The 7,371-nt window shown below is 32.7% G+C and overlaps 1 pseudogene across 1 annotated transcript; it reads right to left on the bottom strand.

The window, feature by feature from the left end:
* Positions 1-1,282: 1,282 nt before the first annotated feature.
* On the bottom strand, positions 1,283-6,863 carry LOC144575223 (pentatricopeptide repeat-containing protein At4g21190-like; annotated as a pseudogene). Its single transcript, XR_013518377.1, has 8 exons — positions 6,415-6,863; positions 6,130-6,151; positions 5,903-6,028; positions 5,706-5,816; positions 5,214-5,357; positions 3,291-3,503; positions 1,795-1,990; positions 1,283-1,572 (listed from the first exon to the last, which is right to left on the bottom strand). The product of XR_013518377.1 is annotated as a pentatricopeptide repeat-containing protein At4g21190-like (transcript).
* Positions 6,864-7,371: the final 508 nt, after the last annotated feature.

Genomic DNA, 7,371 nt, shown 5'->3' with positions numbered 1-7,371 from the left:
TTAGAGCGGTTTCACATCAATGAACTTGGCTTGTTGAAGAAGGAGATAGATTCTCTCAATTAAAGAACAAAAAGGATAAAGAGCTGGGCCCAATTGCAAAATTAGTGCATATGTGTGTTACCTGGAAATAAAGAAATTTTACACTGATCTGGGTTTTGCGGCTTTTGCCTTCGCTATCATCTAATTAATTTTAAACCCCCCTTCTCTTGTTAAATACAGACAATAATTTTCTGATTGGCAATTGATGGCTTTCGAGTAGTCCTCAAAACCAGAGAAAATAATCGCAATCGGTTTTATTTTTTGAAGAAATTAATTAAGTATATTCTTTGCCAACGATCGAAATGAGAAATCTAGCAAAAGTAAGTCCTCATTGTATGTTGGACTTTTGGAAAAATTAACATCTAATAAATTAAGTCAGCCCAATGGGCCTTTACAGCAAAGCAGCTGCAGTATATCATTTGCAGGCGTGATAGACATTTTGGATTATTTATGGAGCCATTTCTGCTGATCAAATCATAAAAATGATAGTTATATTTCAAATATTATCTAATACTTCAACAAATAATTGCAAGAGCAATTTCAAAATAATATATCAATATTTATGCGAACAAAACATACAGTAATGCATTTAAAGAAAATATCATATGTTTTCGTTAAATTCTAACAAACAATTATTATCCAAATAATATAGAAAACATGCACAAATTATTTTTTTCTAATAATTAAACTATCTTTTTTGAAAAGCTAATAATTAAACTATCAAATTAAAATCAAAGTTTATATTTTAAAATAATCTAATACGCGAACATATAATTATTAAAAGCAATTTGGAAAGATGTTTTTTCTTTATTTCTGAACATCTGAATTAATTAAAACGTCAAAACTGAATTCATGACAGTAAATTAGTTAATAAATTGGGTTGTGGGCCATTGCATAAAGCATAATGCTCATGAGTACATTAGTTAAAGCCTTCTAGTTCTAGGCTTCTAGGCTAGCATCGCAATTTAGCTTGATAGAGGTTAAGTCCGTTATTTCAATATGTTAGACTTCTCTGATCTCTCCCTCCTTTTTGTTTTACTTTATATTCATGTTGACATATATAAAGAGTACTTTTATTTTATTTTTCGGCACATTTTATTTATCCATATTTTTGTACGAGTTACTGGCACCAAATAAATTCCAAAAGAATAGAAATTTCTCACGATGTGTTCATCAATTCAATCCTATAGAAATCACTATACCAGTTCCATTCCAAAAGAAAAGAACAATGACACTTTTAAATGTTCGCAAGGAATAAGTAATTCACATATCAACTTAAAAAAAAAATCACATCTAAAACATTACAGAACAAAGTAATCATTTTCCTCGTATTCAGAACTATAGTAAAAAATTTGACCTTGACAAAATTATACTAACACTTTTGATGGATAGGATTGACAACAACAACAACAACAACAACAACAAAAAACAGCTAGGAGTTTTGAGAACATTGCTTTTGAGTTTGATCATCTGAAGGTCCAGAATCAACAGCCATACTATTCAACGATTTTACTTTGCTGTTTTCTTTCTTATCTGAAAAGAAGAAACAACAACATCATAGATTCATAGTACAATTTTTCTCATATAATGTTATTCCTTTGTTTCTTACTAAAATCAATGATGGCAGAATTACACCAGGGACATACATGCAGAATTACACAGCTAAAGTCAAAATTCAAAACAAGCTAAAGAAGCCATCAAGCAAAAATGAGAAAGGGATAAAAAACTATATTTGTATTCAAGTAACAAGGTTACCTTCTTTGTTAGTCTTCTTAGAATGCTTATATCTCCTTTTATTCTCATCTGATGACTTGTCAAATAGATAGCTATACTCCTTCAATAATTTATCCTTTTCTTCTGAGAGGCCAAGCACCTCATATGCATCTGCAACTTTCCGTACAATACTTTTTCTAGGCGGCTTTCAGCCATATGATTCGATACGTCTAAACAGCTATGTAAAATAACAGAATAAAAAGTTGGAAAATAATAATAAAAAGGCTAATTCCAGATCTTCTTTGCGCATAAAAAGTTATTACTTGAACTTTGGAAAAACAACAAAATAGGTCCTTGGACTTTGTAAAGAACTATTTTAATAAAATCCTCTTAAATTAACAAAAATGAGTCCTTTTGAGAAGTACTAAGAGTCGACTTGTGTAAAATTTGCTCCTCACAAGTGATGAGAGTGGTGTGCCATAATTTGCATGGGGACTATCAATTAAATGCAATTTTTTTGAACCTTTAGTTTAAAAATGATACGTGTTGTTATTTTTTGCTCTTGCTATGCATCGTCTATGCCAATTCAAATAAGAAAGACCACCAGTGTCAAAGGTTTAAGTACCTTTCTAACTAATAAAATTCAAGATCTTTTTCCTTGTGCAATTTCTCAGTAACACGCAATGTTATTACATGCAGTTTCTATGCGGTATGCGAAAGGTCACCGCATACCGCATATGCAGTATGTGGCCGCATATGCGGATTTTAAAATAAATGAGAATTAATATATATATAAACAAGTATGCGGCAATATGCAGTAATATTCGGTATCATACAAATAAGTATGCGGTAATATGCAGTTAAATATGTGGAAATAATATGCAACCGAATATGCGATAGTAATATACAGCCGAATATGTGGCCGCATATGCGAAACCGCATATATTGACCGCATACAGATTTCTATGCAGATTACAACCGAATACGCATATGCGGCCACATAGACTGCATTTTCTTACACTAGTAACACGGGACTTTACAAGTTTCTCACAAAAATGTAAACCCTAATAGGCTTTAAGGCAAAGCAGATGGAAGAGAAAACATACCAAACTAAAAAGAAAGATAGACCACAAAAGAAAGAATGAGGCTACGGTACTATGCATAGTGCATATTAGTCCATAATATGGATCAATATCTTCTTTTTCAAATTCTAAATAGTCCGATCTAAACCGTTGAACATGAACTCGATATGAAAATGTACAACAGACTAAATTTTATATATTTTTTATATTTTTTCTACTATTTTTTTAGATAAGTAGAATATCACTATTTTTGAACGGTCTAGATCTTTAGATCAAATGATTTTGTACCTATCTAAAAAAAATAGTAAAAAAATTCTAATAAATGTAAAATTTGATCTATAAAAACATTTTCATATGGAGATCATGTTGAACGGTTCAGATCGACCGTTTGAACTTCAAAAACGGAGATATTGATCCATAGTAAGTATCCTCACTCTAAAAGAAAATATAAGGTACCTTTACTAGTCGATCTAGCATGTTGTTGCGGTAATAAATTGACAACATAAGGTCGCAAAACTCCCACGACACAGAATGCAGATCGTGGCCAATTTTACTCTTCCAAATTTTATGGGCCTCTTCTGCTCTATTATCTTTCTCTAGTGCTGTTATTAGCAGCTTGTATGTTCCCATTGTATTCCCTTGACCTTTGCTCAGTATCCATTTTAGTACCTATGAAAATTGTACAGACAATTTGATGCCTTTTGTGGAAATTTCATTCTTAATACGAAATATCATCTATTATGCATACCCGTAAAAAAAAGGGACACCTCACATCCACCCAATAAAACATTTTTTTTCTTTGAGTGAGGTTATGGTAATATGCATATTACGGATCGATCCGTACTATGGATCCATATTTCTATTTTCAAATTTCAAACAGTTGATCTGAACCGTTAAACATGATGTCCACGTGAAAATGTACTTGTAGGCAAAATTTACATTTTTCAGAATTTTTTTACTATTTTTTAAGATAGGTAGAAAATCACTGCTTTTGGATGGTCCAGATTTTTCAAATCAAATGATTTTCTTCCTATCTAAAAATAGTAAAAAAATTCTAAAAAGTGTAAATTTTGGTTTTCAAGTACATTTACATATGGAGAAAATGTTGAACGGTTGGATAGACTATTTTGACTTGAAAAACGGAGATATGAGTCCACAGAGCAATACATTTTGTAATATGGAAAATTTCAATGTAAATGAAAATGTTGAATGGTCGGATCGTCTATTTTGACTTGAAAAACTGAGATATGAATCCATAGAGCAGGCCATTTTGTAATAGGGAAAATTTCTGGTGTACCATTCAAACTTTTAAAATAGCCAATATCCCCATGAATACATCATAATATCCAATATACCCATACAAACTTAACTTCCTTTCTTTCTTGCCCTTTCATTTATTTTATTTTTAATTTGATTATTTTAAAAATTGAATTGACAATTACATATTTATATCCCTTCTATTTCAATCCTCCTCCATGGACCTATAGCTCTAGGATGTCAAGCTTCGTTCAGTATATTAGTTTTCTTAGTTTTTATTTTACCTTCCTTTCTGGGCCCCTCCTCCATGGACCTATAGCTCCATTTTTCTCTACTTGAATGGAAGAAAATTAAATTGCAAACTAATAAAGATACAATAAAAAAAGGACGAGTAGATGATTCGCCAGTTCACAACTTCATTCTTCTCAGATTCTGTGGAAATCAGCTCATAAATGAAAGCTAAACATCTTGGACGAAGAATGAAAAATAGCTAAATAGAAGAGAGGAGGATTGAAATGGAAGGGACATAATTGTCAATTCAATTTTTAAAATAATTAAATAGAAAATAAAATAAATAAAAGAGGATAGAAGAAAAGAAGTTAAGTTTGCATACACATATTGGATATAATGATGTATTTATGGAAATATTGGCCATTTTGAAATTTTGGATGGGTACACCAGAAATTTTCCCTTTGTAATATGCATATTACAAAAGCCTCACTTTTTTTTTTTAATGTCTTACACAAAGTGTCTTCAATATAAAGGCTTTAACCAAGTCTTAGGTAAATCTATAATTGAATTCATGACTGGTGGCAGCAATGACAATGCCTAGAAACCATAAAAAAACATTATGAGAACATTTTTTACAACTTATCGGTGAATATAATACCAGGTACCAGTCAAGTCACAAAATGAATATCTGACTGGTACTAGCCATGATAATTTGGAATTTGCATTCAAACAACCGTCACCTGAAAAACCTGAAACCAAAATAATCCCATGCCTAGGATTGTCACCCAATCCTCAAAACCCAAGTTCCAAACAGGTCAAAATCAGGTACCAGAGATGTGAGAATTGATTCATAACTGGTACCAATAATCTATGAGGCCATGAAAATAGTACCTGAACAATCCGATGCCATTGTTCATGCTTTTGAAGAACAACAAGGGCTTGTCTTAGTGAGGCCAAAGGAAAAGTTGGCTCCATGGCAACCCATGCATCTAGGGTTCCATAAACAGATTGCTTCGAGTCCTTCAGGTCAAATAGCTGCCAAAATTGCAAATAACAAATAAAATGAATAAAAGACTAAATTTTTTTTTCATAAAGTATGCTATAGGACACTTACATCATGTTGAGACCAATGATTGATTTTTTGTTTGAAAATTTCAATCAGACTGCCACATGGAACCAATAGGTAGCAATAAAACCAAATATCTACCCTACATGAACCCACAATTTAATCTGATTTACACACATGGAAGAAGAAGAAAATAAAACTGTACCAGACAGTACAAGACTGATAATGAGGTCACACGGGTCAGTACCGGACGACTACCTGATATAAAATATGCGGCAAGTGGAAGCATAAAAGATATCCAGTGCAATTTTATGTACCGTGTTGATAAGAAATTTTCTCTTTTCAGCTGCTGAGATTTTCCTTCCAACCGGTTTAGTTAACATTTCACTCTCTCTTCTTTGCTCTTGATTATTTGTGCCATCATACCTCTATGAACATCCATGTCATATTAGCCTAGAAAATAATCTGGAGAAATAAAAAGAAAAAAAACAGGAGAAAGTTTCACATATCCAACCTTTAAGCCCATGTTTGTGAATCCAAATTGTTTGTCTCCTAAATCTTTGTTTACATTGCTATGAGTTGACAGCTTTGATGGAACAATATGATTAGGTGCATAATTACTGTAATACCCTGCTCCTATCTGGCAAAGAACAAACAACAATAGGTCAAGAAAAAAAAAATAGAATTCCAGCAACCACTGATCTAACAGATTAGATGCTTGGTATGTCTACAAGGAAATACCTTTATGCTTTCAGTCAAACTCCTGCAAGAATAAAAAAACAAAGAAACGGTAACAAGATTAAATTTTTATACACATTTTATATGGTTTAACACTCATGAGCAAATAGCTCCTTTCTAATACGGAGAACAGTAATTCTTATTTCCTGAACTGAAAGATAATTTTTCCTGTGATGAAGTAACCAGCACCAGGTCAGAACTTCGGATCAGTACTTCCTCAATTGTAAAATTAGCAAACACCAAATGTAATAAGTAAATAAAAATACACACAACAAAGACAACACTAACCAGAAGCTTCCCAAATTATCTCCTTTAGATATCTGGTGACAAGCATATGATCTCCGTAGAGTACCTATTACACGATACATGGAGAGAGAGGGAGAGAGAGAGGAAGAAGAAGACAACACTCTGATGGGAATGAGATGTTGCTCGCTCAAACGAGAAATGGAATCAGAAATCTTGCTCGTTTTCTGATCGGAAATCGGAATGAAAGCTTAGAAGAGAGATGATTTCATTTAGCGGGATTTGAGGGAAAGGGTATATTTTCTCCAGGAAAATTGTAGGGATTTGGCCAAACTGAAATTACGCGGCTGCCCTCGTCGCTGGGGGAGGAAGAGGAGGCGGAGGTGTAGCTGAAGGCAAGTCCCGGCGGGAGTTGATGGAAGCCAGCGACTGAGGGACAAGGGTTTTGAGGTTCTTTCTTCTCCAGTTTAAAACCCTCGAGAGACATCTGTACATTTTCTCCAGTTTACGACGGACATACGGAGGTCATGGGATATGTCCAGTTATTTTGAAATGGAATAAGTCCCGTGGAGTTATAAATTCAATTGAGCCGGGCCGCAAATAATCACAATAGAAATCTGATTTAGTTACTTGCAGGTTTTCTTACTCACTGAGTTACTGTTAGTATTGAACATTGTTTGTAAATAAATAATTTAAATCAAGTAGATAATATATTTATCAAAATAAATAATAAGGTTATTAAAATTAATCTTAAGTATGTACAATTTCTTTATTTGATTTCGTTGTAAGTTTTTCCAGTTCGAGATTTGGTCAAACTTGAGAATAAAAAGAAGAGAAAATTATTAAGCTATAAAAATAAATGATAACATTATTAAACTGAATATTAAAAATTGTAGTGAAGAAAATATAAATGGAGGTATATGTTTATCTCCTAACTCAGCTTACAAACCTAAATCCATTGTTCAGATAATTAGATGTGAATGCATATTGAGTGCGCTATCG

The sequence above is a fragment of the Carex rostrata genome, chromosome 23 (assembly GCF_964058835.1).
Source record: "Carex rostrata chromosome 23, lpCarRost1.2, whole genome shotgun sequence".
In the NCBI taxonomy this organism is placed as follows: domain Eukaryota; kingdom Viridiplantae; phylum Streptophyta; class Magnoliopsida; order Poales; family Cyperaceae; genus Carex; species Carex rostrata.
The sequence above is the reverse complement of the archived record's forward strand: the minus strand, read 5'-3'. Positions and strand labels throughout refer to the sequence as shown.